The sequence below is a fragment of the Ailuropoda melanoleuca genome, chromosome 10 (assembly GCF_002007445.2).
Source record: "Ailuropoda melanoleuca isolate Jingjing chromosome 10, ASM200744v2, whole genome shotgun sequence".
Taxonomy (NCBI): Eukaryota; Metazoa; Chordata; class Mammalia; order Carnivora; family Ursidae; genus Ailuropoda; species Ailuropoda melanoleuca.
This window is the reverse complement of record NC_048227.1, coordinates 72,783,593-72,797,720: the sequence shown is the minus strand read 5'-3', so window position 1 is coordinate 72,797,720 and position 14,128 is coordinate 72,783,593.

The window sequence follows — 14,128 nt, the reverse complement described above, 5'->3', positions numbered from 1 at the left end:
ATTAATGTGAATCAAGGATCATCTCTGAAAGAAAAATGACCCTTCCTCTTTCACAGGCCAAGGGGGCTTTCTCTTTCCATAAAAGGACCTCCACCCATTGAAGTGAATGCTGGGACCCTCCCAGCCAAGCTTGTCTGTATTCTCTTGCTCCAGAGCCAGCGATGGAAAAACCCATTTATCAGATTTATTTAGCAATACTGTCATTTCTCAGATTTTCCCTATAAATCTTGTTCTAGGGAATAAGTTAACTCTAAGTTAATAATAGTAAGTCGTTTTCATGCCGTTACATGATTTGTATTTCTTTCATTGGACATTTGAAAAATGACGTACCCGCTCAGATTTCTGGATTTCCAATGGTTTCAAGGCGTCTGATCTCTGCAAGAAGACAGCCTCAGAGTGCATGCTACTAGAGTGTTCCTTGATTAGAGAAACTACATGCAGAAATAATACCAGTTAACTTACTATACAGAAAAGAGACATTTATTTTTGATTCTCATTGTTCCTTTTTCCTTTTTCTTTCTTTCTTTGTTTTTGGCAAATTGTTATTATAGATTAGTTGAAACACGCAAAAGGAGACAAGATGCCGTAACGAACTTTCCTTTACCCTCACCCACAGACATTTTTAATTCCTCACCAGTTTACCTTCATCTAAACTCCACCAACCACCTCTCCTCTTATTTTGAAGCACAACTCAAAAATCATTGCATTTCATCCTTAAATATTTCAGTATGCTCTAAAGTTTATTTTAAATTCAATTCAGAGCAATGATTTAATTCCAGCAATAAAAGAATCTTTGAAAAAATACCCTCCTTCACAAAAGAAATCTCTCCATTTTTTTTTTCAAAAGAATGTCCCGCTGTTTTTAAGAGAATGTCTCCTCTGAAATTACTTTTACTGTTACTAATTACTATCATTAACCTGATTTTTTTGGGAAGAGGGGTCCCTGAAAAGGATTTTCCAACTTAAATGTGCTCCTGGTCCTAAGTAGTAGGGTTCATTGTTTTTTGAAATTGTAAAGGGAGACAGGTCAATATTGAAATTGTGTCCCAAGATCAGCAGTTTTGCAGCATGGGAGTGGCATAGGGCATGCTTAAATCCTTTAGTGAAAAACACAAATTTTATTCCATATAAGGGAATTTGATATGTTTCTATTACCTTTGTGCTTTATAACTTTCTATTGTTCTCAGAAACCTGGAATTTACATGTTTCTGGCAACCATGGTGTCCTTTAAAACTTGAAATAAACAAAATCTCTTTGATGAGCGGCTCTGAGTGTCATAACTGATGGGAAAAATGTGATGAAAGACGCTGGCAAAAACCATGAAAGCTTCATGAAACAAAGACTACCAAAGTAGAACCACAAACTTCTGCTAAGCGACAGTCAACGAAGTAAGTGTGTTTTTCAACACATCTCTTAGGACAACCAAGCTGAAGTCTTATATCAAGCCTTGCTCAGTTCACTTTGTTGCAATTACACTTAAAAAAAAAAAAAGGGTTGGTTATGAAGCTAAACCAGTGTTCCCAAACCAAGGCAACGTGACACTTAGTCATTAATGGGCGATGGACCACAGTGTTCCTCCCATTTATATTTGGAGATCAACACATAAGCAGGCATCGGCATTTCAACGGTAAATAAAAAGGCATCACATTCCTCTTTCCCCAGGCCAGCTTCTTTTACAGTTCTGTCTCCCTGAGCTCAGGAAAACAACCCAGGATCTGAGCTCCTGTGAGAACCTGTCCTATTTAAGCTCTGCCAGGAAAACACCAAGCCGTTTACCTTACACTACAATGCGGGCTGCCTGAATAGTGTGGGCCGATGAAAAGGGATAACAGGTCAGAGCACTGAATAGAACCACAAGGAAATCCATTCCTAAGTGCGTTTCCCTGGGCATCCCTGGGTCCTGCGCCTGGTTTCAGATCTCTGTTGAGCTCCCCTTGAAGGAAGGCTCCGTTGATTGCTCAGTTAATTTAAAAGCAGTAAGAACATGTCAAAAAAAAAAAAAAAAAAACAGAAAGCAAATGGGACGGTCCCAGCTTCCTTTCCCAAAGATGGTTATCGGCTGGATCCCACAGCTCTGGTCTTCACCCCTGGGAACCCGCCTTCACCTCCGTTTGGAGAGCGTCTGAGGATTCAGCGGCAATAAGCTGTCTCCTGATACCGAGGTTCTTCCTTCCCTTGCTGACAAGCAAACACCGCTCCCGCCGGCGTACGGGCACATTCGGCGCTGAGAGTGGTTCCGAAACGGCCGTGCTCCGCTCGGTCCCGCACCTCCGGGCCGTTCCCAGGGTCTGGAATGGGGCAGAGGGAACAACAATGGCCCTCAGTGCCGCGGTGCAGAGTGGCAATGGGAGGAAATGGCAGAGACACAGGAAGCGGGGAGAGAGGTTTTCTTACACAAACAAGCGCAGGGAGGAACAGACTAGGAAAAACAAAGGTAAAACCGGAGAAAGCGGCCACGGGCCCCGGGGACAGCGCGGTCAGGGCGGGGGGCCTCTGCCAGGGCGGCGCGCCGGGCCCTGGCGCCTGCGGCACTTCGGTGACCGGTGACCGAGCCTGCAGGCGCTCCTGAAGTCCGAGGCTGCGAGAGGCCTCGAAGGAAGCCGAAGAAAATCCTGACCTCCCGGGCTTAGTCTCGGCGAAGGGCTCACCCTGTCCCCGTGGAAGCCCAGAGCAAGCCGCCGCCTCCCCCTGGGCCTACCTGCCCCCCAACACGGCAGGGACTATTCCCACCCCAGGGCACAGCGCCTGCCTTCCGGGAGGGACCCTCCTCTGGAACAGCGTGCTCCCTAGCTCTCTTCTGCCCAAGGATGGAGTCCCGGGCTCCCTCGCCGAGGCTGCACCCTTGCTCAAGCCCTCCTGGTTAAGGAACCACATGGGGATGCATCCTTGCCTCCGTTGCTCCTGCGTTTTCACTCCACGACGCCTGGTAGCCACCCTTGTTACAGAGCCTGCCTGCCTCCGTGTCATTACTTGGTGCTTGTACAGCGCCTGCGCTTGACGGGTGCTCCGGAAAGGCATGCGTTATGAAGTCAATTGAACGCCCTACCTGTGCATTTGCTCTCAGGTAGAATCTTCCTGTCCTTGGGTTTCTGATGCTGCCTCCTCCCTAGTGACCCTTCTTGGCCGCTGGCAGTATCCACATGCTCTTTCTTCTGGGACTTTCTTCCAGAAAGGGGCCAGGGAGTGTTCTGACAGAATAATAGAAAACACCTTCTGCCTCCTCCCTATGTTGAGGATAGCATGTTAGGAATGGGACCACTGTCTGGAGAATGCTGCCATTTCTAATATTCCTCTGTGGAATTACTTTTAGAGGGCGTCCCCACCCCACCTACTGCCCCCAGTGGAAACGATTCGGCCAGGGCAGCTCCAAGGGTGGCTTGGGGATGGTGATGGCTAGAGCTGCCCTGTAATCTCCACTGCCCTCTCTCCTAAGCCACCATGAATAAGACAACATATTTTTATATGCAGTATTTTTTGTGTGACTATTGCTAGTTTTCTAAATGTGGTATTCATAAAATAATTTAAAAAATCTATGCCAGTCTGAGCTGGAGTTTCCTAAAAGGTACGCAGAGACTTGAAAAGTTTTTCTCAGAGTGAGAGGAAGGGCAAGCTCAGGCCAGAAGGATGTGGTTCAGAACCAATTTATTCCCTCAGAGAGGGCTTCACTCTGGGGCTCATCTCCCCTTGAGTGCTGGTCATTTTTAGCATATAGTTTGACACCCAAGCGTTCAGTGGCATCTACATACACACGCATCTTTGTGTGGTGAGGTTATGGAGAAAGGAAGAGATGGGGCACCAAAGGGAGGTGAGGCCTGCCTCACACTCTTCCGCTCTCCTCATGGGCCTTGAGGGGGAAGCAGCATTTTATAGCCGTAAATAGCAGCCATGTAAGTCGTGGCCTGTGGCCCATGGCGGAGCAGGAGGAGCCCTCAGGTCAAGGAGCAGTGGTCAACTGGATGACCCGAAGGCTGGTACGAGACCGAGGGGAGCGATCCTAGGATAGAGGGGAGAGCCACCACTGGAGTCTCTTGTGTGACTAGTTGTTTAAGGTATGTCCCTCTCATTGAATTATGAACGCCATGTGGGCAGGGACTATTCAAGAACTATTTGTTGGGACACCTGGGTGGCTCAGTTGGTTAAGCGTCTGCCTTCGGCTCAGGTCATGATCCCAGGGTCTTGGGATTGAGCCCCCAGTCAGGCTCCCTGTTCAGTGGGGAGTCTGCTGCTCCCTCTCCTTCTCCCTCTGCCCCTTCCCCCTCTACCCCTTCCGGTCTGCCCCTCCTGACCCCCACTGGTGTGCACGCTTTCTCTCTCAAAATAGATGAATAAAATCTTCTTCTTCTTTTTTTTTTTTAAAGAACTACTTGCTGAGCAGGTGAATAGATATATTTATCACACTATTGATTTTTTAAAGTTTCTGATTTCCTCACTCTGTCATTAAAAAAAAAAAAACCCACAAAATACATTGACTCTTGTCTCTGAGCTGAGCACTGGCCAGACACCAAGAATAATGAAAAGCAAGCAAATAAATGCAGCTTCCCCATTAGGATATGCTTTTCTGACAGAGTTCCCCAAACTTAACAGAGTTTGCCCACAGAATTCAGCCCTGCAAAAAGTTAGGTCCTTCATCACGCTGAAAACCAGCCCTGAGATGTGCTGTTCATATTTACAGGACTTACTGGTGATGTCTGTTTCTCCCCGGTAGAATGATCTCTTTCTTGCATCTTCCCCAAAGATGCTTAGGATTCTTAGGAACGTTAGTTCATTTATCTCTCAGCACATGCATGCACAACAATGCGATTTGGTTGAAATAAGGGAAATTCTGAAGTTCAGGCCCATCTCCAGATCTGTGAAGGTGGTGATGGGTCTAGATTTGACCACAAGCTAATGGACACAGCGCTGGTTTCTAAATGCTCTGAAATTTAATAAAGCTGATTACCTCTTAGTCCCGAGCAAAGACTTACAGCGTAGGGATTTTGAAACTAGAAAGAAATCTGCAAGTAACATTCAAGTTTTTCTCATTTCATGAATAAGGGTAGAAGACAGAATGTGAGTTAGCTTCTATTTTTAGCTCTGCTGCTCCATGTTTGGTGGTCCTTAGGCAAATCCAGCCAACATCTTTTGACGTTTATCGGTATCTGCCCTATCTACCACTTAGGATTTTGAAGAGATTATAGATACGAAAGTACCCTGAGAAAGTTGAAGTGCCCTGTAAGGCTAGGAGGATGCTGATTCAATTTTCTAGTACCCAGGAAGTTGCTTCAGATAAAGCAAATCAGGACTGTTTCTTTAAATGAGATAATATATGTAAAGCTCCCACTGTAGTCCCAGGCTCCCGGTGATTGCTCAATAAATGTTTGCTGTTATTATGATTACTTCTTTCCTCAGAAATATATAATCTCAGAAAATATAATCATTTCAGAGCACTACATGGATCAATCACACTTAAAAATAAACCTGTTTTGGTTTATACTGAAAACAGTATGTGCACGGGACATCTTTATCTTGATGAATACAAGCCAAAAAGCAAGATTTTCAGGTTGAAGGAGTGAAATCCATGCATTAAAATTTGGAATTGATCCCAGAGAGCAAATTGTGTCCCTCATTAAGTCCTTATCTTTCTTCATCTATATTACTTACCTACAGTATCTTGGTTAAAACTTTGTTTTCAAAGATCAGATCTAAAAGGATGCTCCGTGTTTTTTGTATAATCACTACACGTATTTATATCAGTTTTCCTACAAGTCCAAATTTGGGAGGAGCCCAGATAATTATGACACTCCCTACTTCTCCACAACCTTTAAATAACTAGAGAACAAAGATGAGATCATTTTTACCAAATAGTTGGAGTTTCAAAGAACAAATTACTTATTTAAGAAAAAAACCAAAAAACAAAACTCACTTTAGTAAGAGTTTGCATTACTTTTTTAAATTTCAAAATATTTTATCGCCATCTACTTTTTATCTAACAGAAGCTGCTGATTGGGAATATTCATTCTCGGGATAGGGACATGCGAAGACCATGTCAATGTGCAATTCAGAAGTGATTCTAAGAGAAAATCATAAATAAATATCTCAGACCACTGTTACGCAGTCTACAAACTTCCTCCCCAATTTGCGTTTTTCCTTTTCTTGTCCATGGGCTGATGTTTACTTCAGGGCTGTACTGTTACTCACAGGGCTTCTAACTGGGCATTTGACTTCAACTGGATTTTAATTAGAATGAATCCAAACTGGACTGGGACACCTTGCACGGGGACACTCTCGGTCACTGGATGTTTAATGAGAGCCCCGATGGCCATATGCCAGGGATGCTGAGGAGAGCATCCTTTGGGAATTGGCCTATCCGACTAATAGAAACGTTTCCAATTCCTGAGACTTTATTCTATAGATCTAAGTTACCATAACCATATTCCTTTTTTGCTTTTTTTGTTTAACTATTCCATTTGTACGAGATATTTGGCATTTTACTTAATTTTAAGCTGCTTGTTCCTTTGGTATTCATGTAGCTGCATACTTGATTTTAAAACCACTTGAGAATGGCTGGTCCTGCCTTAGGCAGTTGTCAGCAAGACCCCACACCCCCAGCCCCCAAGACAACTCGCTCGTAGAAGAGCCTCCCTAGGGGAAGAGGGGCAAGTCTGGAGTGAAAACAGGACTATGGATCCTAGAAACTCAGTTTAGGGAGTTTGATGCAAGGAGGCAGAAAGGGAACAGAGAGACCATAAGAATGATTTATACTGCTACTTAGGAAGCAGATAAGGAGATGTGTAAAAATAATCAAGGGTATTCTCAAGGACAGTGAAGGGGGCGTGTCCCAGCCAGTGACTAGTGGAGCTGCATTTGTTCGGTGCAGCCTTGTTCATGATGACAATGGATTCAAGTCTAAATTGCCCAGTACAGTTGTCCCACTGCTGTATCCTCCCACACCCTCCACATGTACATGCCTCGTGCAGTTTGGCCCCTGGGTGATTGAGCTGTGCTCAGCCACCTGCTCTTATCTTGCAGAGTTCCCAGCGGCCACTTGCTGAATTTCTCCCTGCAGCAATTTCAGGAAGATGTGGGGGCTAGTCAGGAGCTGTGAATCAAGTCTTCAGGTAAATGAGAGAAGGATGAGCAGAGATGGATGTTAACTAGACTTATTGTGATTGATCTTGTTCTCTGACCCTCCACCCTGACTGCCCATTAGAACCACCTGGTTGCTTTTTAAAACTACACCAATATTGGTGCTCTACCCTAGACCTATTAATTTCCTTGAATTGGCCTCATGGAAACTACCTTATTCTTGTGACAAACAAAATGAGAAGTGCAGTTTCCGTTCATTACACCAGGTTCCAGAGCAAGGGTGGCAGAGAGGCAGGCCCCAGCCTCAGGGCAGTGAGCTCCCCTCAGAAAGCATTTTGTCAAGTTTCATTTCTCTCCTTCATTTCATTTTTTTTTTTTCAGTTCCAGATGGAAATGGTAATCCTCTATTTCTTTATGGCATTTCTTTGCCTCTACACTCACCAAACAGCAACTACATCTTCGAAGGGTTTCTCTTGCAAAAGAACTTGGAAACTCCAGGCTGTTTTGTTTATTTAAAGAGTCCGTGACCAGAGACACTCGGGATAAACCGACATCATGCGGAGTTGATGGAGCTCCCACAGAAACACACACACACAGCGTGGGATGAAGTTGACCAAGCTGGTGGGTTCAAAAGGGTAAGAAATTCGAAGGGAATGGGTTAAACGTAGAGGAAGGCATTCTCGTCTTCTCCCCTCTCCCTTCATTCCAACCCCTACCCTATGCTGCGGTAAAGTGGGTCACATGAGAGCCTCCCAGGTGGCCCAGCCACCCTCCAGAGCAGACACTTGCGGCTCTCTGACATGAGGGCAGTGTTTTCCATTACAGAAGTGAAATGAGGCTGTGAGGCTGGAAAGGGGACATTGTCATTGAATGGTAGCTGACTTTTACAACCCAGAGCAAAAACTCAAAGCTTTCAGTCTTCCCTGACTCCCTCCCCGCCACATTTCTTTCCACAAAGCAACAAATTCTGGCTGGCTATCACTTAGGCTCCACCCCATTCTTCTAAGTTCGCTTTTGTGCAGGAAAATAGAGAACTGTTTTCATTGCCTTATCAGTGTCCCAGGAAAGGGGAAAGGAGCGTCTGGCCTGCTATCAGCGCCTTGCATAGGGACAATGAAATGCCGAAAACAGGCTCAGTGCACCAGGGGCTGCCACTTCAGACCCGCGCAGTGAGCCTCTGTAAGGACCAGGGAAGGAGGGGCTCTGCTTAGCCTTCTGAAAACATAATAGCCCCTGGGGTGGGCTGCCGCAAACAGGAAGGGTGTGGGCAGGATCTGAGCGCAGCTGCCACTCTGCTCATGCCGCCCATTCCCACAGCCTTTGATCAGGGCGCAAATGGCATTTTGTGCCCTGAGATAAATGCCTGGTCAGAGGGCGTGTGTTGCTGTGGAGGGGGATAAGGATTAAAGACGAAGATGTTTTACAGCCTGCCGTAAGGATCTGTGTTTTAAACCTGGGATCAGGGAGATGCTAAGGGCAAGGGAACAGAAAGATTTTCTATGGGTGTATTCATTCATTCATCAGACATTTTTTTCTGCACGCACCCAGTAAGTTCAAGGCACTGTGCTAGACCATGGAGGAGATGCAATGGTGAATAATACACAAGCTCTTTCTAGTCTAATATGGCAAATCGCAAGGGTGGGGAGGTTATTTGAGATGGGAGAAATTGTGGAGCTGGGTAGCAAGAGGTGGAGTACTTTAGCCTGTACACATCCTTCCCCACCAGAGGCTCAGACAGACACTGCCCTCACCTCCACTCTTCCCACCACAGGCTTTGTGCTCTGCAGTGAAGAATCACTGTGAACTAGGAATGCTTTGGGCCTGTGTGGAGGCAGAACAATAAAAACAAAGGAAACTCCTTCTTGGTCTAATTTGCAAAGCTAAGACTCATACAAAAACAAACAAATAAGCAAACATCAACAACAACAAAAACAAACAACCAAAGCCTCTAAATAGTAAAGGGTGCCATTGCAATCAGGGAGATGGAGATCTGAATCAGTGAGAGCAGAGAGCAGTGGCTCCTTCCAGCGGAGACAATGGTGAGGACGGTGATGGTGGGCACTTGAAGAGCCTCAGGAAAGACATGATTCCTAGAGGAGGACTGAATGAGATGAGATGAAATTGAGATGTGTGGGGATGGCAAGAGGTGTTGGGGAGGATGGGAAAGGTAGCAGGAACATTTGGGAGGCAAATAAAACATTATAAGTAGAGCATAGTGATGAGGTGAACAAGCCTGATAGAAAATAGCTCACTTTGGCCAAGAATGTATATGCTTACCCTGGAAAGTAATGCATGGCTATTCTCCAGAGGGCTTTAAATGCACTAAGACCTTAACCTGTGATCAGGCCACAGTCTGTAGGGGTGTTGTCCTGTCACCCATCAGTTACCAACCCTAGACTTTTCCTCAGCCTTAAGGAACGTCCCTGGGTCCTGTGGTGTAATGCCCTGCCTCTGGGCCACATACACACAAGCTAGGGCAACACACCAAAAAATGTCAACAAACAGCTGGAACCCTTTCTGAAACTCCAGGCAAAGGTATCTTACCATTCACTGATCGATTCATAGAACAAATATTTCACGGAGGTGTCCTCTTTAATTTACAATTGAATTATAATTTACAACATGTAATTCATTTATATTTAAAATAAATTTTTTATTTATAATTTAATAAAGACCTGGTATTGTTCCAGGCCTTGGCAGTACAGTGCCAAACAAAAAATGCGAAGTTCTGTACCCAAGGAGCTGATATTCTAATTAGGAAGAAGCGGCCAAAGAAAAAATGGCGAGTCAGGGTTATAAGGCAGACTAATGCAGGGTAGGATGTTGAGAGAGATGGTATCGGTGGGTTAGATTACAGATGGCGGTGAGGGAAGGCCTTCTGATAATTGAGCACCATTTGGGCAGCAACATGATGGAAGTAAGGGAAAAGTATTCCAGGCAGAGGGAGTTTGGGGGAATTTGGTCAGTTCTATAGTCAACGGAAGGAGGAGGGACATTGCTGAAATCCACTTATGGTGGGCACGTACACCTCCTCTCCGAGCTGAGGGGACAGGTAAGGGAAAGCCAGTGCTGTATGCTTGATCTGGAAACAATCCCAGACCGCTGTTGGGAGCTTTGCTCCTCGGGCAATTCTGGGTGTTGTTTAATGTAGCCTTCCTAGGATGGAGGCAAACAAAATTTACCAAAAATATCTCTGTAAGCCCTGATTTTGGTGAGCAATCCTGGATTAGGAAAACATTGTGGCTTAGAATTCTTCTATGACACTGAAGGTGGTTTTTGCAAGGACTGTATGAATTTTTTAAAGGGTGGTGGGTTGTTAGGGATGGAGAAGTCCTTCTTATAAGTCAGTTGTTTATTAATCCAAAAAAGCCTTCTCCTTTGAGGTGAAAGGGATGATACATCTTTCTTGCCCACTTGAGCCAACAGCTCACCAGTGAACAGTGTCAGCGTTTTCTTTGGCAGATGAAATCTCTGTTAAAACACTACAAAATTTGGTATATTTCCCCATACCCTACAACTGCCTGCCACTTCCCCAAACCTTATGTAAATATAGTTGGGAAGCTTTAAAAAAAAAAACAAACACATGTGTAATAAAAAAAGAATGTGTGTAAAAATTGGTAAGCAGGATGAGTCTCATATTTTTGTATACAGTGTGTTTCTGAAAACGAGAAAGTTGAACCATAGATGTACTCACTTCCTGAGGGTTAAATACCAAAAAAAAAAAAAAAAGAAGAAGAAGGAGGAGAAGAAGAAGAAGGAGAAGGAGAAGGGAGAAAGAAAAGAAAAGAAAAAAAAAGAAAAAGAAAAGAGCGCTATTTTTTAAAGAAATATTTAGGCATAATTTAAGAGGTCCTGTCAATATTAATTAAGGTTGGGGTGCTCCCTCTTATAACTAGTATCATACTTTCCAAGTATTTTTTTGGGGGGGGTTAAATTTTTATTTTATTATTATATTATGTTAGTCACCATACAGTACATCCCTGGATTCCAATGCAAAGTTCGATGCTTCTTTAGTTGCGCCAAGTATTTTAATTTTATTTTCATAACATAAAGGAAACTGTAATCTAAAAGGAATATAAACACTTTTCTCTATTCTTTCTTCTTTTTTTGTAATGATGTTTCTTTAAGTGTGAGCTTACCTGGAAGACCTCTTGTTAAGAAAATGAGACCTGTTTGAATGCACTTTTCTGGGATGCTGGGGCGCTTGTCTGTTTTGGCCCCTGAGGGATCTTAACCATGTATGCATCAAGACCTCGCAAATGGTAGCACATGTGGCAAGTATAAATGGATTATTCAGCTACATGCTCATCAAACAGGGAGTTTTAAACTAGAAAAGGCAACCCATCCGAAGAGACTTTAGTTTGTTCTGCATTGGGTCCCTGGAATTAAGCACGCATACATACATACATATATATTTGCATAGATACATTAATCTCTAGAAAACACAGATCCTATTTTTCCTCTACTTGTGACCACTAACCTTTTTCTTTTTTCTCCAAATCTCTTGGAAAATGGCCAAGGGCTGCCTTAATGGTTTCTTTGTTCCTTTACAGAGCAACAGACTCTTGACCATGAAACTCTAGCCTGTGTACGGATCTAGGTTCTGCCTCACACTGAGGGGCCATCTGCCTGAAGCTTAGAGCTCTGGAGTGACCCTGTGGCCCTTTGGTATCCTGGTCTGAGCCCAGCTGCAGGTGGGTGGGATGAATGAGAGCCAGGGGGAAAGAGGGTCTCTTTCCATCTGCTCTAAGGTGGGGTTCTTTGGAAATAACTATTTATTTATTTATTTATTTATTTATTTATTTATTTATTTATTTATTTAACAGACAGCAGTAGAGAGAGAGTGAGAGCCCAAGCAGGGAGAGCAGCAGAGGGAGAAGGAGAAGCAAACTCCCCACTGAGCAGGGAGTCTGATGCGGGACTTGATTCCAGGACCCAGGGATCATGACCTGAGGTCAGACGCTTAATGGACTGAGCACCCAGGCGCCCCTGGAAATAACTACTTCTGAATAGCCTGCCTGACCTAATTGGAAAACCCAGGATATGGGGTATAGAATCAACTGCCCTGTCTTGGGACTTTTCTTAATTTCTAGGGCAGGTCCAGGATAAATCAAATACTTGAGGAATGGATAATGTCCATTTGATCCCAGCTTGCAACAGTGGACAAGAGGACTCCTTGGGTGTAGTTCCTCTTTCCCTGACCATCTTGTAGCTCTGAGAAATTAAGTATGCAGCCTAACCTCTTTGACTTTCTACTACCTTGGCTCCATAATGGGTAGCAATTTCTTCCTCGTAGTGGGATTGTGATGCTTACATGAGACACTGTTTAAAGAGGCCATCATCATTCCTGGCACTTAGTGCCTGATGTACGTTCATTCCCTTTCCCTTGACTGTGAACAGGACGTGAACATTGGCTCAGGTGCTCAGGTCGGACGGCAGTACGATATTCTCAGACCCATCTGACATGAACGCATGATAGTAACTATTTTAGATTTAGTGGTGAAATCATATGAAATTCCACTTTCTTAAAATCAGCATTAATTCATGCAGCACGGATATCTGCTAGACTCTCTGCTAAGCTCTGGAGATATCAGTGAAGTACAGTCCTCATCTTAAAGCAGTTCTGAGTTTAGGGGAAGGCCCAGCACATAACAGACAAGGATTACTTCTTGTCAATCAAGCAAGGAGGATGGAGGATGAAAAGGTACTGTGGGGGGAAGCATTTTTAATAAGGACACTGAATGAATTAGATGGAGGTGGCTCAAGGAACTTACTTTAAAAAAATGGCTCTTTAATACATTCATTCTAGAATGTATTCTAGAATGTAGTCTAATTTTTATGAGTAATTTTTATGTCTCTCTTACTGTTAATTACAAAAATTAAGCCCATTTTATCACCTCGTCTTATTATGTGCTCCTACGTTTTTGTTTTGTTTTGTTTTTTGTAACTTCCAATCCTATTTATCAAGAAAACCACTCTTTCTCCCACATCTTTTCCAATCATCACATCAAAAGAAGCAGGCACTCAAATAATTAAATTCACTCAGCTCTCTCAAAAATGTAGATCTCGGGGCACCCGGATGGCTCAGTAGGTTAGGTGTCTTCCTGGTGATTTCGGCTCAGGTGCATATGTGCAAGTTAACTGCTTTGGAGGCACACGGATACATGCCTGGTCTCAATAGCATATGGGCGTCGGGCTTCATTCAGGTGTATTCAGCCTGAATAAGGAGAGCATTAGGCGGTCCGGTGGTCATTGTACAATACCGGAGCATGCTTTTGTTTGAGGTTACTGCTATAATGACTTGTGGGTTCGAGTCTTGTTTCTATGGCACTGTCACAAACAAGGGGAACAATGAAAAGATTCAACGAGCAAGCTGATCTTGTGATCTTGGTGGCATACTGACGATTTTATTATTTTCTAAACTCGATCAAATGAGTGAAGTATTTTAGGAGGTAACAGGTACAGTTTTGGACAAGCGTTCCATCTGGAGTAGGTTATTTTTGTTACAGCTTAACTTCTCGGAGATCGATTTTCTATGAAACCAGTGTGTATACGGGTATGTGGCTTCACATTTACTTTTACCGAAAGGTAGAACTGCACGTGCAGACCGAGGCGCCTGGCTCTGCTGCCTGCAGGCTCGTTTACAGCCTAGCTGCCCCTTCTCCCGCCCGCGGATTGTCGGTGGAGCAGCAATGGCGCTCGCTGCTTGGACTGGTCATGGCGTCTCGGAGAAGAGTAAATACTATATTTCTATAAAAGAAGCCAATTGCTGGCTTCTCTTCTCATGATAATTTTTTTTTTCCATTTGAAGTGGCCTGTGTGAGATGCAGATGGCTAAGTGATTCCATTATGCATGGCCTCTCACACATCTTAACCAATTAGAAAAGGCTATAGAGAATTACATGGAATTAATCCCATCCAGAAGGTCTAGGGACAGCCTCAACTACTCAAACTCTAGTTACTTGGTTTACAATGTCACAAGAGCCCCTTGATGGGATTAAAGCTGTGTATCTCCAGGCACTTTGTCCATTATTTCTTGTGAACTCTGTGTGTGTGTGTGTCT